The sequence below is a fragment of the Prionailurus bengalensis genome, chromosome B2, assembly GCF_016509475.1.
Source record: "Prionailurus bengalensis isolate Pbe53 chromosome B2, Fcat_Pben_1.1_paternal_pri, whole genome shotgun sequence".
Classification (NCBI taxonomy): domain Eukaryota; kingdom Metazoa; phylum Chordata; class Mammalia; order Carnivora; family Felidae; genus Prionailurus; species Prionailurus bengalensis.
This window is the reverse complement of record NC_057349.1, coordinates 73,869,467-73,895,613: the sequence shown is the minus strand read 5'-3', so window position 1 is coordinate 73,895,613 and position 26,147 is coordinate 73,869,467. Positions and strand designations below refer to the sequence as shown.

Here is a 26,147-nt window from a genome sequence, read left to right as displayed (position 1 = left end):
AGATTTTTCCCAATGTCCCTTCCAACTGTGGCATTCTATAGGGTATGATTAGGTCCTTAATATCCATGACTTGCAAGACTATTGGGTGTATTTTAGTAATATCAAATAAAAAAATATTTACTAAAGAGTTATCATGAATATTTATGTGTGAAGAAACACTAGATTAACCAGAAAGGTATAACTGGGAAAATGACTTTAAGAGCAAAACTATTGCATCTGCTTAGGGGAGCAAGCAATTGCAATGTAGGATTTAAGGCAAAGAAGATAGAACAAGTCATTGAATCATTATTATTGGCATTGCATGCTTCTTAGAAACTAAGCATTTCACAAAGATGCCTTCTTTGTATTTTAGAATCGTAGATTAAGATGTTGCAAATTTAATTCAGCTTAACAATATTGATTATGCGCATTTTATTTATTTATTTATTTATTTATTTATTTATTTATTTATTTTAAATGGGGAGGGAAAGGAAAAAAAGTTAGACAGGGAGAGAGCCAAACCATAAGAGACTCTTAAAAACTGAGAATAAACTGAGAGTTGATGGGGGGTCGAAGGGAGGGGAAAGTGGGTGATGGGCATTGAGGAGGTTACCTGTTGGGATGAGCACTGGGTGTTGTATGGAAACCAATTTGGCAATAAATTTCATATCAACCATTTAGTTTCAAGGTAAATATGGTGCTGTTTTGAATGTTCTGTTGTAGTTTGGTTAGGATCCAAAGGCATCCTTCATTAGCTTCTTTATTAGTACATTTAAATACTCCCTTGGCTTAATTAAGCTTTGAATGACTTTATTCTCTGATTCAGTGGTGTTTGTGTTCAACAGATTTGCCAAGATTCCTTATAAATCTTCCCACAGCAGATGTTGAGATGCATGTGGCATGGGGTGACTCAGGTTTTGGGTAATGGTCCATGCTTCTTGAATTTAGGAAAGTGATGACTTTTGTTGCTACCACACTTCTGTGGCCCTATGTATATATCTCTTTGTCTAAGCCACTTAGGAACAAGAAAATAGTTCCAGGTGGACTCAGTCAGATGCTCTTTTATGGTGCTCACCCCTGAGGTATTACATTTGAGAGGTAACATTGGTAGTAACATACCATGAACTAATAACTTGTTAGGATTCACTCAACGCCTTCCTTCCACTAGCACTGAAAATCCCCCAAAGACTACCCCACATATGTCCTGATACTAACCATCAAACTGATGTTAATCAATGAGATTTAAGTAGCTAATTCCAATTTCTCTCTCTAAACAGGCAAAGTAGAGGGAGATCTAACTCCCTAGAATAGCACTAGAATAGAACTTTCTGTGATGGTGGAAATGTTCTATATCTATGGTAGCCACTTGCCATATGTGGATATTGAGCATTTGAAATGTAGATAGATAATTGAGAAATTGAATTTTTAAAATTTATTTCAGTTTAATTAATTTAAAAGCCCCAAAAAGTCACTGGTTACATTCATGCTTACACAATAAATGTTATAAAAATATATTTGGTCCCAAAGGAGAGGGATTTAGACTTACTAATGGGAAAATAAGTTAAAAAAAAAGAATTCTGCCTCATCTAAGGGACTCTGAGCTGATTTTGTAGGTGGCAGGAAGGAAAGAGCCTCTAGTTTTTCATTTTTTGTTGGTTTACCTAATGGATTTGAGAACGTTCAACAAGTATCCTTTGTGAAGGACTGGAGAAACCTATAGGGAGTTATATACCATATATCTACACCCATATTTATCTATTCTCATGTGTTTAGAAGTCATTTCCATTTTATTCTGAGTACAATCTTCACAATAAAAATTAAAACAAAGGTTGACATACATAAGATTTCTTTAATTTTATTTGTTTGGGAGAAAGATTTATTTTAGAGCTTGAGGAAAATATTTTTCTGGCCATATTCCCTCTCCCATTAAAACATATTTATTTTACTATGTATTATTTCACCCATTTCATCATTACTATAATTTTCTCATTTTGAATCAGAAGACATTTCATGTGATATGAGAGGGCAATTCCCTTTGTGAAGAAAGGTCTCTTGCTCATTGTTGTATCCCAAGTGCCTAGAACAATATCTGGCAAATGATAGGTATCCCATAATATTTGTTGAATAAATGAGCGAACTAAAGACAGTGTCTTCTTTTAAAGTAGTGCTAGTTTCTGGCATCTCCTTGTTACTTTGATGTTGCTGTTTGGGCAAGGAATATGCAAACAAATAGACAAACATGAGCTTGGCTGGACAACTGAAAACTGATTAGTTCTCCGAGACTCAATTCAGCCCATGCTATTTCTCAGGCATCTGAAGTCTGGTTGTAGTTTGCTCAGAAATGTGTGTACTCATTGTGTGCAGAGGGATTTTTATATCAACTGGCATCTTCTCTTTTTGTTTAATGACTAGAAACCAAACCATGTTAAAGACTGGAAGAAATTAGCAACTGTTTAACATCTGAAGACAAAAGAGTTTATATCTGGGGGAAATGAAAGAATTAGTCCTGGGGTCGCTCTTTCTCCTTTACCTTCCCTGTTCATTGCTAGAGGTGTCATGGTTAGTTAACAAGAGGAATTTATCAAGGTAGACCTGATACATTATATGATCTCCACCATGTATAACTCAGCACCATGGGAGTATGATTCACGAGTTTTTCATTTAGCTTTGGAGAATGTTCCATTTGTCATTTGCAGTATTTTCATGGGTTTCCTCCAGAAGTTTATTCTGCAGATGGGCAATAAGACGTGTGACAGACTTGAAGAGAATGCTGCCAGCAAGAATTACCCAAACTGTATCCTCTGGGGACTGACCATAAGCTCATGTCTGCAAGGAATAGAATTCTGGAGTGACTGGCCCACTGAAGAGTCCCATAAACCACGTGAGAAGATGGGAGAAAGTGACAGTTGGTGGGAAAATACTTCCATTCTGCTGAGATTAAGTCTGACCTGATAGATCCTTTCAGTTTGCATGTGAATAAAAGCTGGTTCTGTTTTGCTGCAGGTCTTAAAAAGGTAAGGGACAAGAGAGTTAAAAGTAATCGTAAAAAGCCAGTTCCCAAGCACAGTAATTATGCAGTTCTAAGGATTATGACTCAATTATCATTCCCCTTGCTATACAAAGACAACACCTTCAAGATTCGACTAATTTGGATGCCTGTAGGAAATGATGGTTTCTGAGTTACTATAGAAAGCAGCAGCTGAAATTTTGCTTGCTAAAAAACTGGTGTGAGGTAGGGTTGCTCCCAGTGGTGTTCTCTCAGTTAAAATGTGTCTGCATTTTCTGTTACTCATGTCTGATGTTTGGTTAACAAGTTGACTCTAACCAACAATGGGCCCAGCCTTATTACAATGGGTCTATCCTTAAGGTACTTTTTTTCCTGCAGCATAACCCAGAATCTTCATTTTTAAGTTTTATTATTTTTGTTTTATAAAAATAATAACTGCAGAATAACACAAATTTATTAAGGCATACAATTCCTAAGCGCAGTGTTCAGTACACTTTACACATGTACTGCATTTCAAATATCCTAGAAATTTCCCTCATGCCCCTCCTAGTCATTACCTCTGCAAAGATAACCACTACCACTATTCTGACTTCCTTCATAAAAGATTCCTTTTGCTTATTCCTGAATCTGCATTTTAATAAGAACCCCAAGGGATTCTTATGTACCTTAGAGTTTGAGAAACACCGACTTGAGGTTTTGAACATAAAGTGAAATAGAAATCTCTGATCCACGTCCTTTAAATAAAACAAAGCACAAAATCCATGTGTTTAGATTGATCTATAGTGTGGTGATCACAAATCAATATCTTCAATTTCATCATGAAAGCTCCATAAGGAAGTAAAATACAGCTTTGTGCCTGTACTAATATTGATGCCAAATATCAGAGAGGTTCACCTGAAGCCAGGCACCTGCAAATTCCTATTATCATAAACAGACCATGATGCTCCCTGGTCTCAGAGTACACTTCATTTGCATAGGCAGGAAATTCAGATTCAGGTCATGTTTTTCCCCTGTCAGCTGTGGTTTATTTTCCTTACCCATTCTAAATCTGTCATTTTCAGTCTCATGTGTAAACTTTATGGTTTACTGTACTGTAATTTTAATATTGAATGCAATCTTACCAGGTTGTAGGAGGTGGCACACCTTTCAGTGAATCCAAATAAAGCTATAAATATTAAGATAGGAACCCTCCACATCCACTCTTTATGGTTTACAAAATCTTATTTTGGGTTGAAAAAGAAAATAATATTTTGCTTTTCTTTGGTCATCTTTCCCTATCCCTTTAGTAATATCTTATAATACTATATGATTCTTTTGACTTTCTGGGCCAGCTTTTGATGGCCTGCTTGCCCGATAGTCTATTCATCTCTTCTCAGCTAGCAGTGACTACTCAAATGCATTTAAATCTAGAGCTTGGGAGAGCATCACTTTAAATCAATATTTTCTAAGGAAATAGGCATTTGAACAAGGCTACATTAAATTTCTTTCATCTCTCATGTGGGTTGCAATAGGTCCAGCCACTCCCCAGAACATCTGAGGTGTGATGATGTTTGATAATGTTTGTCAATGTCTACAGGTGATTATCCAAATATTTTCATTGCTTGTAGTCCCCATTACCATTCTCTACAAAGGAGGTACAACTTCCATGGATATCAGTGGCTAGAATTAAGAAGATTCACCAAATCCTATCAAAGTTTACTCTCACTCTAACTGACTCCAACAGTCTTTATGATTCATGCAAATGCAATAAGTCAGATCATGGAATCTGTGCTGTCATAATGACAAGAGTAAAAATTTTGCACCAAAAATTTACATTTTGTTCTTACCAAGTAAATCCTGTAAAGCAAAACCATGACTTATGAAGAGAGGAAATGAATAATGTTAATACCTATATTATATATTCACATGGGGTACCTGTATATCTATATGGGTATTTCTAGTTACTTTTGAACAGCATTATTCACATCATGATGCATGAAGTGAACTTGTTTTGCTGTTAATTACACCAGCTTTTTGTTCAGTAGCACTAGGCTAAATGAAGCAAGTTAGTATCAACATTTCTTTAAAAAGGAAAAGTGACTTATATTTTCTTATGTAAAAATAATACAGATGTATTATAAATTATAGACTGCAGAAAAGTAGAAAGAAGTGGGGGGGGGGGGGAAGTACTTGTTTTCACCATGCCAACAACCATTGCCATTGTGATATATTTCCTTGTAAGCTTTTCCTGCCTGTAATTTTGACTCTGTTGTGATCACTTAGTAGTCTATTTATTTCATTTGCTATTATCGTGATACTCCACATTACTGAAACACAATTATAAACACAATTTTTAACAGTTAAATGCTTTACTTTGTGAATATAATATAGTTATTTATCATTTGTCTAATGTCAAGCAATTAGCCTGTTTCAAATTTTTCACCACTTAAAGTAAAACTATGATGAACATCTTTGCTGATAAGACCTTATATTTATGATTATTTCCTTTAGATGGATCTTCTGAAGAATTAATGCAGGTCAAAGGGAATTATCTTTAGAGTACCTACTATGCATTTCCCCCCCCAAAGAATTCCACCAAATAACACATTTATCAACGATGCATTCTTTCTGTTTCTACTATTGATCAATCCTTAAACCCCAACCTTTAGCAAGCTCCTGTTTAGAACCTTTATAAATTAGTTATACCCTCCTTAATGGCCAGGCTCATCTAACAAAGCAACCTGATGGAGGGGGAAGAAAAAAAAAGAGGGGCACCCAGGTGGCTCAGTCGGTTAAACATCTGACTTCAACTCGGGTCATGATCTCATGGTCCATGGGTTCGAGCCCCACCTCAGGCTCTGTGCTGACAGCTCAGAGCCTGGAGCCTGCTTTGGATTCTGTGTCTCGCTCACTCTCTGCCTCTCCCCTGCTCATACTCTGTCTCTCTCTGTCTCAAAAATAAATAAGACATTTTTAAAATTTTAAAAAAGAATGAATAAACATTAAAAAAAAACTTTTTTAAAAAAAAGGAAAAAAGGGAAAGAAGGAAGGAAAGAAAAGAAAAAGAAAAGGGGGAAGAAAAGCAGACTGAAAGTGAATGAAGGGGAAAGGCATGCAGGAAGGCAACACTTATCTTTATTTTTTAAGTTTATTTATTTTGAGAGAGAGCACAAAGGGGGTAGGAGCAGAGAGAGAGAGAGGGGGGGGGGAGGGAGAGAGGGAGAATTCCAAGCAGGCTCTGCACAGTCATAGCCCAGAGCCCAATGCAGGGCTTGAACTCATGAACCAAACCATGAGATCATGAACTGACCCAAAAATCAAGAGATGGACACTCAACTGAATGAGCCACCAAGGAGCCCCAGAAGGAAGGACTTTTATAAAGGAACCTGAATCTGCAGTTTCCCCTTTACATAGTCCTTTACACTAGGTAGTTCTTCACCTCCTTCTTTTGATTCATGACTAGAGACTTAACTTATGCATACAACAGGTTCCAAATCTCAAAACCCTAAGCTTACAAAAACAGAAATAGATTTAAAATTAGCTCTCTTGTCCTTTTACCAGGCCATATGAGCTTTAGCACACAGCATCTCATTTGACTCTCCAGTTAATTCTTGTGAAATAAATATTATTACTCCAAGTTTGCAAATGAAAAAAAAACTCAGGGGCATTGAGTGTCTTCTCCCATGTCAGCTAGTAAGTTGTAAGGCCAGTGTTCACGTCCAGGTTTTGTGACTCCAATTTTACTTTGGTTCAAGGTTTCTATGGCTTCTTGATTTCTATTCACTTATTTGATTTCTCATGCCGGCAGTGCCCTGGCACTCTTGGATTTTGCCTGGACTTTGCTTCTTTGGTCTGGGCTTCTTGACTAGTTCCTTCAACTCACTACTGCCCACGTCTCAATCTGTCAATCTGCCAACTTTGTTTAACTGAACTGTGTTCATTTAAGAAAACTTCCTTTGGTGTATTTTAGACAATGAGGAGACTTTATTAGAATATATAGTAGATATATTTCTCCTTAAATGTAACCACTGCTTCCTTGTTCACTTAAAGGTCTGATATATTCCTCTGCCAATAGTCTCTTATGTGCCTCTATCACCATGCTTGGTACAGGAGAGCAGGTGTTCTTCCTGTAAATTCCCCATATTGATCCAGTTGCTATCCCATTGTGGAAAACACTACTAATTGTTTGTCGACCTCATGTCATGTTCCTGGAAACATAGAGTCCCTTTCCCATATGACCGAGTTCTGGCCATTAGAATGTGAGTGAAAGTCCTATGTGCCACTTCCAGGCCTGGAAAAGTCTTGCATGTGTATTCAATTCTTCACACTCATTTTCCCCCCACTGGCTTGAAGCAGACCTTTGAAGCCACATGTTGAAGATGGTAGAGCTACAGAAAAAAAGAACCTGGGTTCCTGAATCATCGCCTGAAAGAGAGCCAGCTACCAACAAGGAAAACCCCTTTAGGACTTTACAAGAACAAGAACTTCTTTCTTGCTTGTCCCATTATACAGTTAGGGGTTTATATGGTTCACCAGTTAGCCTACTCTAACAAGTACAGCCATGAACATCTTTGTAATTGCTAATTAAGGAGAACCTCTTTAGTGTTGTGGTTTGACTAGATAGCAGAATTAAAGACATTCATTTTTTTCTTTTTTTTAATTATATTAATTCAAATTCAAGTTTGTTAACATACAGTGTAGTATTGATTTCAGGAGTAGAATTTATAATTCATCACTTACATATAACACCCAGTGATCATCCCAACAGGTGCTCTCATTGCCCATCACCACTTTAGCCCATCCCCCCCCACCTTCCCTCCAGCAACCCTCAGTTTGCTCTCTGTATTTAAGAGTCTCTTAGGTTTGCCTCCCTCTCTGTTTTTATCTTATTTTTCCTTTCCTTCCCCTGTGTTCATATGTTTTGTTTCTTAAATTCCACATATAGTGATATCATATATGTCTTTCTCTGCCAGACTTTTTTGCTTAGCATAATACCCTCCAGTTCACCATCCATGTTGTTGCAAATGGCAAGATTTCATTTTTAAATGGTAATTTTCAAAAGGAGTTTGTGTATGTGAGTGTGCATTTTTGTGTGTGTATATCAACTACATTTGAGGAGATAGAACTCTTACAGTTCCTTCAAGCTTTTAATCTATAAAACAAATCTCTGTATCAATATTTTGCTTTTTCAAATGGCATTTGGTCACATTCCATTAACAGAATCTCCTCCCAGGGTTGGAAGGGAGCAGATCCTTGTGAGAGTAAAGTTCATAACCCAGTACACAGATGCAGCCCTAGGACAATGCCAACAATCTGCAGAGAAACACATGTGGTCACCTTTTAGGTAGTACTGCTAAGGCAGAATGGACCTGCTCCTTCTGTCCATTGTAACTGCCAGCCACAGAGTGTTGTGAGCCTGACAGGTCATTCTTCAGGTTGTTGGAGATGTGATAAAGGATTATTTAAGAGGCTTGATAACTTATAAGGGTGGGAGAAGCATCAGAGGAAATTACATCAGTGTTTAAATCCAGCAGATTAGAGGATGCAAGGGTCCATTAACAGAAATCAGTCAGAAGGAGGAAGAACTTGTTTTGAGAAGAAGACTGTGTTCTACTTTGGTGGTGTTGATCCTGAGGCCAGCCAGCAGCCACTCCTGTTTCAGTTAGTAAATATCCTCTTTTCTCTCAGTAGGCCTGTCTGTTCTGTTAGATAACCTAATTCCCTTATCTCTGCCTTTGACGTGTGTTTTAGCACACTACCGAGTGATATCACATGGATTTCTAAGTATTAACATGTTTTGGAGATATCTTTCCAGAAACTGAAATTTAAAAAAAAGAGAAAAGAAAAAGCAAAGAGAAAGAAACCAAGTATAATTTATCCATATTTTAATTCCGTCCTGTTTCTTAAAGGTAGGAAAAAAAACTAAGGAAGGGAAGAAAGAGAAGGAAGGGAAACAAAGGAAAGAAGAGAAGGAACGAAGGAAGGAAAGATGGAAGGAAGAAAGGATGAGCATAAGAGAGAGAGATAGAGAAAGAAAGAAAGAAAGAAAGAAAGAGGAAAGAGAGAAGGAAGAAAAGGAAGAGAGAAAAGAAAAGAGAAAAGAAAAGAAAAGAAAAGAAAAGAAAAGAAAAGAAAAAAGAAAGGAGGGAGGAAGGAAGAGGGAGAGAGGGAAGCAGGAAGGAAAAGAAAGAAGGGAAAAAAAGAGAGTAGAGAAAGGCCAATATCCTTGATGAACATAGATGCAAAAAACCTCAAAAAATACTAGCAAACCACATTCGACAATGCATTAAAAGAAGCATACACCATGATCAAGTGGAATTTTTAGATTTATTTATCTCACCAGTTGGTCTGCCCTCCTGAGAACAACCGTGAACATTTTTGCATAGCAACATCACTGAGTGAAAACACCTCACAAGTCAAAGTTAAATACCAAAAGATACTCACCAAAGTAATCCCACCATCACTTTAGCTGAGTTGTGGGAACAAACAAACCCTCATGGTTCTGGATAAATGAAAAATTCATTTAAAAAGTAATTTTAGTTTCTAAGTTACAGCCCAACTCCAAGCTTCGTATTTCTACCAGCCTGTACCTTTGATCCTCTTCAGTTACCCTGTTCCCAGGGTCACATCCTGAACAACCATCACCTGAAACAACTTAAATATCCCGCTGATAACAGCCCTCCTCATTCCAGAAATCTCACTCCATTGCTTCTGATACATGTGATCTTTAAGCTCACTGAAGTTTCTGATGCTCTGGCCACCTCTACTTTCTCACAGGCCATCATCTACTCCCCCACCCCAGTCCGACACCTCCCTGTCTGAATTCCTTCTGATCCAGCCTAGACTTCATGGCACATTGTTTCAAAAACTTTCTCATCACAATTACTTCCCTCTGTGCCAGCTCTGCTAATTGAAGACCCTTCTCAGACCTATCACTTGCTCTCTGCTCCTGTGCCCAGACTCCTGGAGATACAAAGAATATCATGCTGCCTGTCACCTCAGCTGACCTCCCCAGGCCACTGAGTCACGCTTTGGTTAGCCCTCTTTCCTATTCCCTGCAGTGGCTGTCCCTAATGTCCATCACTCTCTCCAGGCAGCATATCCCATCCCCAACCCCTTCTCCTTCAGCAGGTAATTCCTCACAGTTTACAGGGGGAAAAAAAGAAAAAAAAAAGTGTCGATCAGGAAAGATCTTTCTCACCCTCCTTTCTCCATAGAAATATGCTTAGCCATAATTGTGCCATCTTTTTCTCATGTCCTAAAGGAAGAAAACTTCTCCCTAAGCCTCACTCCTCCATCTGTTCCTCTGTTCCTTAGATCCTATTTGCTCTTTGTTACTTAAGGTCTTTATACTACCAATGATCTCATCTCTTTCCTGCATCACCAACTTCCTCTCAACTTGATCCCTCCCTCAGCACCATATAAATATGTTCACCTTTCTCACATTTAATGAAGAGCCTACCTTTGACCTATCCTTACTCCTTCCTTCTCAAGTACTCTGCCTGTAGAAGTTGTACTTTCTGTCTCCACATCCCTTTTAGCATCCCTCAACCTTTTGCAGCTTGCTACTACTTCAACCACACCTTGAGATTATTCTAGTGAGGATCATTTCAGTGGCTTCCAAGTTTCTAAACTTAAAGCCTCGGGTTTTGTTCTCTTACTTGGCCTCCCTGCAGTATTTGATGCTCCTGGTATATCCCACCTTTTCAAGTATTTTCTCCTGCTCTAGAATAACATTCTCCCTTGTTCCTCCTTTTACCTTTCTCACCAGTCTGCTTCCTGGACTCTTCTTCCTATACATATCCAAAAAATATTTAAAAACGTATTACTGGAATCCCAGTGAACTTCTGGCCTGAGCTCAATATATCAAGGCTCCGATGTGGCAATATTTTGTAGGTTGTGGCTGCCAGCACAGGCCTGTGGGCTTGAACAGTCTACACACACCATGATCATGAAGTTTGGTGGCAACGTCAGTTTACACCAAGTCATATATGGTGCTATCAGTTTCCCTGAGGAGGAGGAAGGGGCCCTCACTCCCGCACCAGAGAGCAATTAAATTTGGGAAAGTGTACACTTTCACATATCTCAGGAAACAAGCATTCCCTAGCTGTGTGAATGGCCTGGTTTTCTTTCCTCATAAAGCATTGTGCACTTGTACATGAAGCTGGTAAACATTTTGATCAGTAAGCAAGATGCCTATAAAATTGGTTACTGGTTGCTCTGAGAAGCTAGAATACTTCCTGTGCTTCCACAGACTCTTCCCTACCACCTAGATGACACACACAAACAACAAGCACCAGAGCTCCTGAGAGACCATAATGATCAAAGCTGACATCTGTTCCTTTGCCATTACTCTCTGGCAAGTGACCATCAAGGAGATGCCTCACTCAGGAGACCTGTACACTGTGATGGCCTATAATCTTCATCCATCTCTCTCAGCAGCCTCTCTTCACTGATTCTGTCTCTGGGAAAAGGCTTGGGAAGATCATCTAATGCTACTGGATGGCCAGTGCTTTCCAGCAGCCAAGTGCAGCACTTATGGTTGACTTTAACTCTTCAAAAACTAAATTTGGGGGTTCCTGGCTGGTTCAGTCGATAGAGAGTGTAACTCTTGATCTCAGGTTTGCGAGTTCAAGCTCCATGCTGAGTGTGAAACCTACTTAAAAAATTTGTTTTTAATTAAAAGCTGAATTTGGCTGACTCTAAACTGTATCAAGATAAGCTTTTGACTTTGTTTCTATTTATTTTCAAAGAAGTGAATATGTAGAAAGGAACATTGATAGGAGAGATTTTTAGAAAATAAGGTACTAAGATGTAAAGAAACATTTCCGAATTCTTGGAAACTTTATCATTTGTGATTCTACTTCCTCAAGGGAAAATTGTTTTTAAGTGGCCTTTAATTGATTTAGAAAACGAAGCCTATACCATATATATAACTTGTATGTAATTCCTATGATATGATTTATAAAGTATCTCAAGGCTTTGATTTCATCAGATAATGAGGGTGGAAGACAGACTGAGTGGGCTCACAACGTGGCATTGGAACTTGGCTGTGTGTGAGCTTGAACAAGTCACTGAATTTCACAGAGAACCTCTGTGCCCAGGTGCACGATCGCTCTCACAGCTACCCTGTGAGGACATGTCAAGTGCTCAGGACAGCACCTGGCCCATAGCAGTCACTCAGTATACAACAGGTATACTGTCTTTGTTATAGCTTTGTTATTATGCTGGCTTCTCTTGGAGCAAAAAGAAATAAAAATCTAATAATAATCCAAAAAAAATGAATGCATCATCTTGAACCTAAAGTAAAAATGGTCTTAAAAAATCTTAAAAAAATATCTCTGAACCACAAATTTCTATTCACCTTATATATTTATGTATGTTGTGCCCCTAACATACACCCCTTAGAGTGGCCTAAATGGTTTGAAAACCCTATTATTCAAAAAGCATGAAAATGTCAGGGATCCAAAACCTATCTAGATTAAATACGTGCATTCAGGGCCCTCCAAAATTCCACATTCTCACAAAAAGGGATGAGAAAAGAAAGTAAAACCATATCTCAAATGTAGTACTGTCATTAGTCTCTCCTTATTTGTGTTCTTTATTTTTTCAATTTTTGGTGTAAAGACAAAGGTCTTATTCCTTCTAGTCTAATTCAAGAACTTAAAAATTTTTTTTTTCAACGTTTATTTATTTTGGGGACAGAGAGAGACAGAGCATGAACGGGGGAGGGGCAGAGAGAGAGGGAGACACAGAATCGGAAACAGGCTCCAGGCTCTGAGCCATCAGCCCAGAGCCCGACGCGGGGCTCCAACTCACGGACCGCGAGATCGTGACCTGAGCTGAAGTCGGAAGCTTAACCGACTGCGCCACCCAGGTGCCCCTAATTCAAGAACTTTAATGGCAACGAATACACTGTGCACCTATTGTGTGCCTGGCACCGTTCAGGGCACTTGGAGCAGTCTCTGCTTTCATGGGGCTTGAAGTGGAATGTGGTTCTTAAAAAAAGGGCTCCAGTGCTATTTTAGCAGGTGTCGGTATTGTCTATGCTCATCTTTTAACATTGTATATTAAATTAAAATTGGCATTTTAAAGTCTAACTTATAGTAACATAAATATTAAATGCTGGAGTCAGGAATAAAATTAGATCTCTTTGTGTATATTTTGATATATATGTTTTAATTGATCAAGTGCCTACTCTGTGCTAGAAAATGTGAAATTTTAGTTTTCTTTTATGTAAAATTAGAAAGAATGCTATTATCATTATAGATCTTATTGAGCAGTTTCAGTAAGTGGCTTTTTTGGCTTTGCTGAAATCTAAGTGCATTACATCCAAATTTTGGGCCAGTAGAGCAGAAAAAAAGTCCTAAACAGTTTATTCCAGGTAAAACATATCCACATGGAGTTTTTCCAATAAGAAAGCATATTTCATAATATGCATAATTGTGTTTCTTTCCTGAGCTTGAATAAACTAAATACTGACAAATTCGTCTCTAAGAAACCCATTACAAATACAATTAAAAAAAATCCCCTACTTCCCAGACGTCTATCATAGTATTACATGTGACACCTGATTAATATGTCATTAATAATTGCAACTATGTAATGTCCCAATCATCCAAGTGGGTACCCACTTCATTAAATTAACAATTATTTGTGTAATCCTCATAATGGTCTGGTAGGGAAAGCTGTGTACTCTTTTATTCTACACAATGGCAAAAAAGGAGGTATTTTATTTCATTTATTACTTTTTTGGTTTCAAGTTTTTATTTAAATTTCATTTAGGGGGCGCCTGGGTGGCGCAGTCGGTTAAGCGTCCGACTTCAGCTCAGGTCATGATCTCACGGTTCGTGAGTTCGAGCCCTGCGTCGGGCTCTGGGCTGATGGCTCGGAGCCTGGAGCCTGTTTCCGATTCTGTGTCTCCCTCTCTCTCTGCCCCTCCCCCGTTCATGCTCTGTCTCTCTCTGTCCCAAAAATAAATAAAAAACGTTGAAAAAAAAATTTTTTTTAATAATAATAAATAAATAAATAAATAAATAAATAAATAAATAAATTTAGTTAGCATATAGTGTAATATTGACTTCAGGAATAGAATTTAATGATTCATCACTTACATATGACTCCCAGTGCTCATCACAACCCAGGCATCATCAAAAATGAGGTATTAAACATGGTGTATAATATAATAATAGCTAATATTAATTGCTTACTTAACAAAGTACTTATATAAATCTATTTAATCTTAATAAGTCTCAATGATCGGATACTATTATCCCCATTATAAAGTTGAGGAAATTGAGACACAGAGGACTAAGAAACTCACCCACAGTGACACAGACACAGTAGAAGAGATGGAGTGGAGGCTTGACTCTGTGTAGTCTAGTTCAAGGACCTGTTCTTGGCCCCCATGCCACATTCTCATATGCCAGTCTCCTTCCCAAAGCAATTTGCTGCTGTCTCTTTTTACTTGCTAAAACATAAAAGTTTTCTTCCATTTTTTTTAATCCTAAGAAAAATGTTCAAAAGTATGACCTGCTTCTCTGTCTCATCTCAAGTAATAATGGTTCTGGTATTCTGGACATTGATTTAGATGCTTCTTTTTATCTCTAGGTTCTTTGAAAGCACCTATCATTATAATGCCTAGGCACTCAGACAAATATATGAGACATGCTTTAAAAAAGAGAGAGAAATTTCCCCATGGTCTCTATTACATTTTAATAGTGTGAAGAATAATGCAGTGGACAGATAATGGAGTAAAGCAAAGAATTGTGGGAGGAAACTTCTTTAGTGTTTTTTGGCTGAATCACCATATAAAAACTCAGACCTTGGCTACCCAGGCTTAGATTTCTGAATCTTGGACCAAAAAGAGAAGTAATGGTAACACTGTCCTGCAATAGTTTAAACCCTATGATATACATGTAATCCACGCACTGCCAGAGATTTACAGTGGAGGACAAGGCTAAATGTTAAAGCGTTTTGATTAGGTTTTCTTGTACTTCCAATAAGAACGGTCTTCGGATAAGATACACAGTGAGTCTGCCTTACAGTGAATTCTACAGTATAGAACAATCAGAGCACTGCGTGAGAAAGAATCTAAGTTGTTTGCATATCAGATAATGACTGCATAAATTATTAGTGAAACAAAATGCGATGTCTAAAGATACTAGAAACACATCAGGATAAAATCTAACTCTATGTTCTCATGTTTTCATATTCTTCTGGGCACGAGTGCCTTTTTTTTCCTCATTTATTTACTTGTAAATAATGTGATTAATTTAATGATTTTAATTTTACTGGGTCTGTTTTCTCCAAGTTGGGAGTGTAACGGAGGCATATGCAGAGCCATGTTCAGGCTCTGCCCTTATGGGCGATATCTCGGATGGTAGTAATGGCCATTTGTCACTCTCACCTGTCACTATTTGTCAGGCCTCGAGTCAGCAGGCAGAGAGGTAAGGCCCCATCTTACAAAACCCTTCTGAAATTGTTCATGCTAGTGGCAATGTGCCAAAGAGTTGCTGATGCCCTGGGGAAAGGCAGGGAACTTCCCGCTTAGAAACAGCTCTGTGGATCACCCCAAAAGCAATTCTTGCTGTGGCTGCCATGAAGGGCGCAGACAGAAAACAAGGAAATCTGTTTAAATTCAGTATTGGTTCCAAATGTCACTTTTGGTGATATAATTTTGAAAGAAGAAAATTAATTGTGATGGATGTTCAGTAACTTAGAAGACAAGAATTACAAAAGACACATAATAATTTACATTACCAAAAAGACCTTTAACATTCAGAATTTAAAGTACTTTTCTTTCCTGAAAGCAGTATAGTTCCTATTGCCCAAAGAGATTTGTGGCTTAGTGGTTCCAGATTTTTTATTTTATTTATGCTAAGTGAAATACACAGTACCTGATACTTTTTAAAAAATAAAACATAACAACACTTATTTTTGAATATGGTAATATTTATACAGAAATTTCTCACCCTATATTGCTTCAAAATATATATATAAGAAAAATTAACGAATTCATGGTGTGCTTACAGTGAGACTTCGTAAAAGGTGGATCTTTCACTTCTAAACCCATTTTCACTTACAAGGTACCTTGATCATAATTAGAATATTTTATTGTTATTTAATTTTTATTTTCTTACAGCAACTGCATTAAGCCTTTTTGAGTAACATTACATGATAATATCACATTGTATTAATCTTCAAAGTGACTGCAAACAATCAGTGGTGATGGAGGTTAGTTTGTTGTATGCTGATTTCTTTTTGTTGTTGATGTTCGATTAAAAGCAACATACAGTAAAAGAAAGTTAGTAAGATGGATTTCCTGAATAAAGGATTCACCTTAGACATTGTTTTGTTGAACATCTGTGTCTTCTGTCTCATTTCTATATTGAGCCACCAGTCCTCACAGTACTGAGTTTACAAAAAGTAATTATTTATAATGTCTGTAATGTTACACTTTACTTATCATTACATCATACTTTTCAATATTATAACCACTGTACTATGATATATTTCTCTCTGTCCTTCCTTAGTCTTATTTTTACCTGAGCTTTTTAGTTACTAAAAATTTAAAACCAGTGTCTTTATTTTATTTTTTTTTTTTTATTTTAGAGAGAGAGTGACAGAGCAAATGCAAGCAGGGGAGAGGGGCAAAGAGAGAGAGAGAGAGAGAGAGAGAGAGAGAGAGAGAGAGAGAATCTTAAGCAGGCTCCACACTCAACATGAAGCCTGACACAGGGAGCCCACAACCTTGGGAAATCAAGAGTTGGCCCACTCAACCCACTGAGCCACCCAGGCACCCCACAAGTATCTTTATTTCTGAAATCAAATCAATGCAGTCATAATTATCCACTATTTATATATTGTTATTTTGGAAATCTATAGCCATATTCACTGCCAAAAAATAGTATTTTAAAAGCCACACAGCTCATGGATGTATCTCAGTGTCTGCCTTTGGTGTTCTTCCATAGTTTATGTGAAAACCTAGACAGCAAGTGATACTGGTATAAATAAAATCAAGACTCCTGAGTCAGAGAACCTGAGCTCTAATCCTGAGTTTGTCACCTAATAGCATTGCGACATTTAGAAAAATCTGTTTTTATATCCATAAAACTGGAGTAAGATATCCTGGCTCCTTGAGTTGTTTATGAGCTATGATTTATTAAGTGACCAACACCATGCATGACCTCAAATAGGTAGTCAATGCATGTTCATTTACTTTCCTTCTTTTGAGTCCCAGTTTCCTCATCTGTAAATCAGCAGTCATAACACCTTTATAGTTCAGTGGTGTACTCCAGCTGGCTTTACCAGCTCATGAGAGCTGCTTGCTAAATTTTTAGGAACTTTTCAAGCCAGTTTTTAAGCACAACCAATAATAAAAATTAAATTCTATAAACAACTATATAAACTAAAATTCTATATACAACTAAGTAAATTATATTAAAACACTAAGGCAGTATATATTCAAAGCTTATCACTTTGTAAGTATTTTACTATTATCTATGTTCTTGAAGTTATTTAGGTATACTGTATCTACGTGGTGAAAATTTTATATAAAGAACACCACATTCAGTGAGGTCATCATATTGGAAGCTTGAGATTGGCCATAGTGGGAGTATTTACACCATAGAAATTGTCAAACTGTTTACATCTGAGGGGTTTTTTTCCCCCTAAGATTGCTGATTGCTAACATTTATCAGCATCATAGATACCTAACTGGTTTTGAAATGGAAAAACATCCCATACATGTAGATAATTGTAGGAGTCCTTTCTAAGTTTAAAGTTCTAATATTCCTATCATGTTGAAAACATTGTGCAACACGATGAACAAATGCTGTTAGTGATCATAGAAACATCAACAGTTAACAGTAGGTTGACTATAAAGCTTGGAAGGAAGTAGTCCTGAAGATTGGGTATGAAAGATGATTGGATCCTTGGATTCAAAGAGATATTAAACATATGATCATAATCATTTGGTAGGCACGTATCTCGGGAAGTAAACCTTGAAAATATCCCTGAGTTATCATTTAGTCTCTCATTCTAACTATAATCTTTAATTCAGTGGCTCCACTTTTAAAATAGACATAATACTTGCGTGTCCATTTTTTACAATGTCATGATGTACATTTATAAGATGCTTTGTTGATAAGAAGGTCAGTGAACATTTTAAGTAACTTTTTCTGAAGTCATGGGTGTTTGCCCCTGAAAATATATTTTAATTATTTGAGACCATGATATCCACCAAAAAGAGGGGGGTGGTAGGTTTTACTCAAAACGTCCCATAAAAGAAAAAACAGAAACTTTTAAATATATGCTAGTGGTGAGATATTTCTGTATATATTTCAATTATTATTTGAAATAATATTTTTTCTTGTTAGTATTGTTTAAAAAAAGCTCTTAAATCCCATAAAACTCTACTTTAAAGCAGCTATTTGCACCTCACCTCTTTTTCATTTTCAGTAACTAGTTGAGTCTGCTGAAAAAGCAATCTCAGTATGCCACCTTTGAAAAAATAAAAAAATGATAAATTGTAATGTTTGGGAAAATACGATAACTTAGCCATTTTGAAAATAAAATCTGGAAAATATAAAGAATTAAGAACAAGTTAATATTTGAATAATAATTCCAGCAATGATTTTATTTTTCTTATACTAAAATTCATTTTACTTATTCAAGAGACTAGGTTCTATTACAATTACTTTATTATAAAGAAAGTTATTCTAATCTGATCCTGTAATTTTATTCTATCTGGTTATGTAAAATAATATTTTATTGGTAAATTTTATTCCAAAATTTATTTTTTGTTTTTGAATTATAAAATTATTTTCCTATCCACATTTTTCTTATATTAGTGCATAGTGTTCTTTTTTGATTGAAGTATAGTTGACATACAGTATTATATTAGTTTCAGGTATACAACCTAGTGATTCAGCATTTATATGTATTATGAAGCGATCACCTAGATAAATCTAGCTACCATCTGTCACATACAAAGTTGTTACATACTACTAACTGTTTTCTCTATGCTGTACATTGTATCCCCATGTCTTATTTTTTTAATAACTATAAGTTTGTACCTTTTAATTCTCTTCACCTACTTTCCCCACTCCCCCACCATCATCCTCTCTGGCAACCACCAGATTGTTCTCTGTATTTATGAGTCTGTTTCTGTTTTGTTTTGGTTTTAGATTCCACATATAAGTGAAGTCATACCATATTTGTCTTTTTCTGTCTGACTTATTTCACTCAGCATATGTTATCACAAATGGCAAGATTTAATTCTTTTTATACCTGAGTAATATTCCATTGTATACATTTACCACATCTTTTTTATCCATTCATCTGTCGAAAACATAGGTGGTAAGCTCTCAGACATCAGGCTGAGCAATATGTTTTGGATAGGTCTCCTCAGGCAAGGACAACAATAGCAAAAATAAACAAATGGGACTATATCAAACCAAAAAGCTTATGAGCAGTGAAGGAAACCACTAACAAAATGAAAAGGCAATCTACTGAATGAGAGATTTTACAAATGATAAAACTGATCATGGGTTAATATCCAAAATATACTTTTAAAAACCCACACAACTCAATATTAAAAAACCTAACAACCCAATTTAAAAATGAGCAGAATATCTGAAAAGAAATTCCTCCAAAGAGGACACACAGGTGGCCAAATAGGCATATGAAAAGATGTTCAACATCACGAATCATCAGGGAAATGCAAACCGAAACCACAAGGTATCATGTCACATTTGTCAGAAGGACTATAATCAAAAAGACAAGAAATAACAGGTGTTGTCAAGGATATGGAGAAAAGGGAACACTTGGTGGTGGGAAAGCAAAATGGTGCGGCAAATATGGAAAACAGGAGGTAAATTCCTCAAAAATTAAAAATGGAACTACCATGTATCCAGTAATTCCACTTCTGGGTATTTTCTGCAAAGAAGATGAAAACACTGATTTGAAAAGACACATACACTCCTACATTCATTGCAGCATTATTCACAATAACCAAGATATGGAAGCAACATAGTGTTCTTTTTAACATTGCAATTATGAGACTGAGTTTGGTCTTTATTGCTTACCAATCATGAATAAATTAATATAATTATTCTGATTACTTTCTTGCACTCATAAAAACTAGAAATAACAGGATCTAAGAAGAAGTCCTAAACATGTTTTCACCAAACAAAAGCTGATTTCTACAGATGTTCCTATTGAAGATGATATAGGACCTCTCACACTCAAGTATATATAATAGGGTAAACTACTATACCATATCACACAAGAGTTCAAAATGCCATCGAGAGAGCAGTCCTCATTAAGATCATTTTAACCTTTCACTGAATCATAGAACTTAAAAATAAATGAACATCCACAACACTAGAAACTGAAATTGGTTGTATTACCTACATGAGACTGTGTAAAGAATCTACCCAAATTGTAAGGCATGTTGTAGGTAGATTAAGGAAAATTCAGGCAGATTTCAACTCACATGAATGAAGAACATTTGGAAAATGGTACAGGATATTTAGAATGCCTCAACTCTACCCCATGTGTTACTGGCTGCAAAAAAATGAGGGTCCTCACCCGTTAGAAAACAAGGCAGACAATGCCACATGCTCCTTCCACTGCACATGTGCATGCATCATATTCCAATGAGGATAGGAGTTGATGGAGACACTACCCTTTGTCCTTGGAAGACAATTCTGTGGCACATTTTACATGTTTCTCCAAAGGTCCTCAGTGGACTAAAGTCCAGCTGTCCACAGTTGTAATAAGCTCAAAAACAACCTTTATTGACTTTCTCTTCTTTCTCTGCCTCACATTCTTTCACTCTAGCTTCCGGATCATGCTGCAAATTAAGTACCTGCACCTGAGTCCTTATCACAGGCTCTGTTTTCAGTGAAACCCAAACTGAGACAAATTCCCTACTTCCCTTTCTTTCACTTCTTGATACTTTTATTCACCCTTTGAGACTTAGCTCAAATATTACCTTCTCAGAAAAGTCTTACCTGACTGCTCCACTCTGCTTTGGATGTCTCTTTTATTATAACATTATCACTTCTGATTAACTGGAGACTTTCTCCCACCATCAGATTGCAGCCCCCCTAAGAATAAATTAGGACACTTTCCTATTGCCTTTGCACCCCATTGCCTGGTACATGCTAAGCTCTCAATGTATATGTGTTAAATGGGTGACAAATAGATTTTAAAAAGAATAAAGGAGATAAAAGAGGAAGATGAAGAAATAAAGATAGATTTCTCTTGCTAACATAAAATAGATTAATATTTTGTGCCTGATCCTTTCAAAATGCAGCTCCCAATAACGAAACTATATTTCCTATTTTTGGTTTACAAACTCACTTCATAAAAATAAAAAGCTTCCATATCTTAATTCCCGAATGAAATGTAAGCGACTTGGTAAAGTGAAGGTGTCTGATATTTTTTTCAACAATATCAGGAAAACAGACCTATCTTCTTAGCTAACTCCTAAAAGAAATCATTTGGTAATTCTCCTTGGTAGATAATTCTCAGGAATAAAGAAAGTTACAAGCTTACACTTGGCAAGTTATTCATATTTATAACAGGAGTGGTAGCAAACCCTGGAATTGTGGATCAAATCCTAGGCCTACAGTGAATGAACCCTGTGCTGTGCCAGGTGGGACATATACAGACAAACAGGATCCGAAGCAAGAGTTAAAGATGAAGGGTTTCACCAATGGGATGCAGAGTTGTAGCTGCCATGACTAATAACTGGTGATGTGGTGAGACAGATGAAAATCACTAGTTAAATGGAACTTTCAAAAAGGTTTATCCCTTTACTTTGGAGTAAAGGAAGAGAAAGTGGGAATCCAGTCTTGTCTGAAATAGTCAAGGTAACTAGGGATGCAAGTATGACAGCTGATTTTTTATATGACATGGAAACTCTTAAATTAGGAAAAAAGAAGGCATGCAGTGTAAGTGTAAACCTTCTAAATCAATACATTATAAACTGTAGTTTGTGACCAATTCATAAGACATGAAATTTTTCTCAGTATCTTTTAAAAAGATAGAATGGAATAGATTCAAGTAGAAAACATCAGGGGAGTTAAAACAGGATGACACAATTGAGTTTTCTTCCATCTTCCTCTCAAGAACACTAATTTTGACCATCACCCACAGATAAGATTACCATTGCAGAGGTCCAGAAATCCAGCAGAGAAGTTCTAGCACGCTGTTGAAGCCAAAAAAAAAAAAAAAAAATAGCCAAGTTTGGATGTACTGAAGAAGGTAAGAGGAACACCTTCACTTTACCCCTAACATTCTGCAAGTCTCACCCCCACACATCCTACTCTATGGCCAGCTGCCTGTACATGCTTCAAAGGGGGCAAGTGCAAGCCACTGCAGATGTGCAGATGGCAAGCTTTGCAGGTGAGCACATGCAGAAAACAAGCCTGACACTGTAGGATTGGGAGAAAGTACAGCTTGACAATTTGGCACCACCCGAAGGAAAGCAGATAGAGATTTTTCAACAACCAACCTAGCTTTGCAGGACCAAGAGAAGGCATACAATCTTAAGAACTTAAGAAGGAAAAAAAGTATGGAGTAGGCATAATCATAGAAAATGTCTAAGAGAATCTCAGAATCTCTAGCAAGAGTGACAGAAAGTGTTTCTCTTCTGAAGCCAGTCAGTAACACTGCAGGACATGACTCCTTCTTCAAATGTGAAGGCAGCAACTCAAGAAGTCAAGGAACATGAAAAGTCAATGAAGCATGACACCATCAAAGGAACACAGTAACTTTCCAGTAACTGAACCCAAAGAAATGAAGATCTGAATTTTACCCAATAAAGAATTCGAAATAATTGTTTTAAGGAAGTTTGGCAAACTAAAAGAAAATACGAAAAGACAATCCAGTGGAATCAGGAAAACAGTACATGATCAAAGTGAAAGGTTTAACAGAGAAAGAGAAATCATAAAAAAGAACCCAAGCAGAAATTCTAGAACTGAAGAATACAATGAATGAAACAAACAAAAATTGCAATGGTGGGCTTTAATAGCAGAATTGATCAAACAGAAGAATATCTATGGACTCAACGATAGCACACTTGAAGTTGTCTGGTAGGAGAACAAATTTAAAAAAATGAATAGACTGAATTGTGGAATATCATTTAAAAAAATGAACCAAAACAAAACAGAAAGCAAAGCAATTTCTGCATTGCAGGAGTCCCAGAAGGAGAAGAAAGGCATAAAGGGACAAAAACCTTATTCGAAGACATAATGGCTGAGAACTTCCCAAATCTGGGAAGAGATTTGGACATCCAAGTTCATGAAAAGCCTAAGTTCTGAACAGGTTCAATCCAAAAAGATCTTCTCCCAGATATATTATAATAAAACTCTAAAATTTAGGCGAATTTTTAAAGCAGCAAGAAAAAAATATTACATACAAAAGAACCCCCATAAGACTGTGAGTGGATTTATTAGCAGAAACTCTGCAGGCCAGAGAGTGGGTCAATAAGTTCAAAGTACTGAAAGAAAACAAATGCCAGCCAAGAATACTTTACTCACAGCAAAACTGTCCTTTATAAATGGAAAGATAGACTTTCCCAGATAAGCAAAAGCTGAGAAAGTTCACTACTGTTAGACCTGCCTTACAAGATGCTAAAAGTTTTTTAAGCTGAAATAAAAGGCTGCTAAATAGTAACATGAAAATATATTAAAATACAAGACACACTGATAAGGGTAAGTATATAGTCAAATTTGGAATACTCTAATACTGTAATGTGTTGTGTGAATCACTTAAATAATATGAAGATTAAAAAACAAAAATATTAAAAATAACTAGAGTTTCAATAATTTTTAATGGATTCACTGTATAAATAGATGTAAATTATGATATCAAAAGTATTAAATGTGGGCAAGGAGTAACAGGATAGTTTTTGTACAAAAAGTTAAACTGTTATCACCTTAAAAGAGACTCATAGCTACAAGGTAATTTATGTAAATTTCATGGTAAACACAAAGACAACATCACTAGTAGACACCGAAACGATAAAGAGAAGGGAATCAAAGTATACCACTAAGAAAAATCATTAATTCACAAAGGAAAGCAGTAAGAGAGGAAGAACTACAAAACAGCTGGAAAACAATTAATAAGATGGCATTAGTCTTTACCTATAAATAATTACTTTAAATGTAAGTGGATTAAATTCTCTAATTACAAGACATAGAGTGGATGAATGGATAAAAGAAAAAGAAGGCCCAACTATATGCTGCCTACAAGAGACTTCAGCTTTAAGGACACAGGTAGGCTGAAAGTGAAGGGATGGAAAAAGGTATTCCATGCATATGGAATCCAACAGAGAACAGGAATAGCAACACTTATACCAGACAAAACAGATTTTAAGTAAAAAATTGTAACCAGAGACATAGAAGGTTATTATATAATAATAAAGGGGTCAATTCAGCAAGAAGATATGATAATTGTAAATATATATATATATATCCAACATCTGAACACATAAATATATTAAGCAAAATACTAACACATCTGAAGGGAGAAATAGATAATAATACAATAATGGTAGAAGACTAGTACACCACTTTCAATAATGCATAGACCATCCAGATAGAAAATCAATACAGAAATATTGGACTTGTACTATGCTTTAGACTGCACGGACCTAACAGACATATACAGAACATACCATCCAACAGCACGTGAATACACATTCTTTTCAGGTACACACAGAATATTCTTCAGGATATATCTTAGGTCTCAAAACAAGTCTTAACAAATTTAAGAAATTTGAAATAGTATCAAGTATCTTTGCAAACAACAATGATAGGACATTTGATATCAGTAATGGGAGAAAACCTGAAAAAATTATGAACATGTAAAATTGAACAACATAGTTCTGAACAACCAATGGATCAAAGGAGAAATCAAAAGGGAAGGCACATATATGTTGAAACAAATGAAAACCGAAATACAACACACCAAAATTTATGGGATGCAGTAAAAACAGTCCTGAGGGTAATTGATAGTGATAAATACCAACAATAAGAAAAATGTGATCTCAAATGAACAATCTAACTTTAAACTTCAAGGAAATACAAAAAGAATAAACTAAGCCTAAAGTTAACAAAAGTAAAAAATAACAAATATCAAAGCAGAAATAAATGAAATACAGATCAGAAAAACAATTAAAAAGGTAAGTGAAGCTAAGAGTTGTTTTTGAAAACACAAAATTGACAGAACTTGGGGCACCTGGGTGGCTCAGTCGGTCAAGTGTCAGACTTCAGCACAGGTCATGATCTCACCGTTCATGGGTTCGAGTCCGGCACTGGGCTTTGTGCTGACAGCTCAGAGCCTGAAGCTGCTTCAGGTTCTATGTCTTTCTGTCTCTCTCTCAAAAATAAAATAAAACATTAAAGAAATTTTTAAAAAATTGACAGACCTTTAGCTAGACTGAAAAAAAAAGACTCAAATACATAAAATTCTAAATGAAAGAGGAGACATTAAAATCAATACTACAGAAATAGAAAAGATCATAAGATATAGTAACACAACAACAAATTAGATACCCTAGAAGAAAAAGTTAAATTCCTAGAAACATACAACCTACCAGGACCAAATCATGAAAAGACAAAAAATCTGAACAGATCAATAACAAGTAAGGAGATTAAATTGGTAATCAGGAATCTCCTAACAAAGAAAAACCCAGGGCTTAATGACTTCACTGGTGAACTCTACCAAACATTTCAAAAATTAATACCAATACTTCTCAAACTTTTTCAAAAAAGAAAAATGGATAGGAGAGAATATTTCTAAATTCATTTTACAAGGCCAGTGTTAGTTTGATACCAAAGCCAGACACAGACACTATAAGGAAAGAAAATTACAGGCCAATATTCCTCATGAATCTTCAACAAAATACTAGCCAATAGAATTTAACAGCACCTTAAAAGGATCATACCCCATGATCAAGTGGATTTATCCTTGGGATGCAAGGATGGTTCAACATATGCAAGTCAATACATGTGATATAACACATTAACAGAATGAAAAATATTCATATGAGCATCTCAATAAATGAAGAAAAAGCATTTGATAAAATACAATACGTTTACAATGAAAACTCTCAATGAATTAGGCATAGAAGGAACTAACTTAATAAAACTCACAACTAACA

At 36.2% G+C, this 26,147-nt stretch overlaps 1 pseudogene; it reads left to right on the top strand.

Moving 5' to 3' along the window:
• The first annotated feature begins 2,595 nt into the window (after positions 1-2,595).
• Positions 2,596-11,560, top strand: LOC122490493 (annotated as a pseudogene).
• The last annotated feature ends 14,587 nt before the right edge of the window (positions 11,561-26,147 follow it).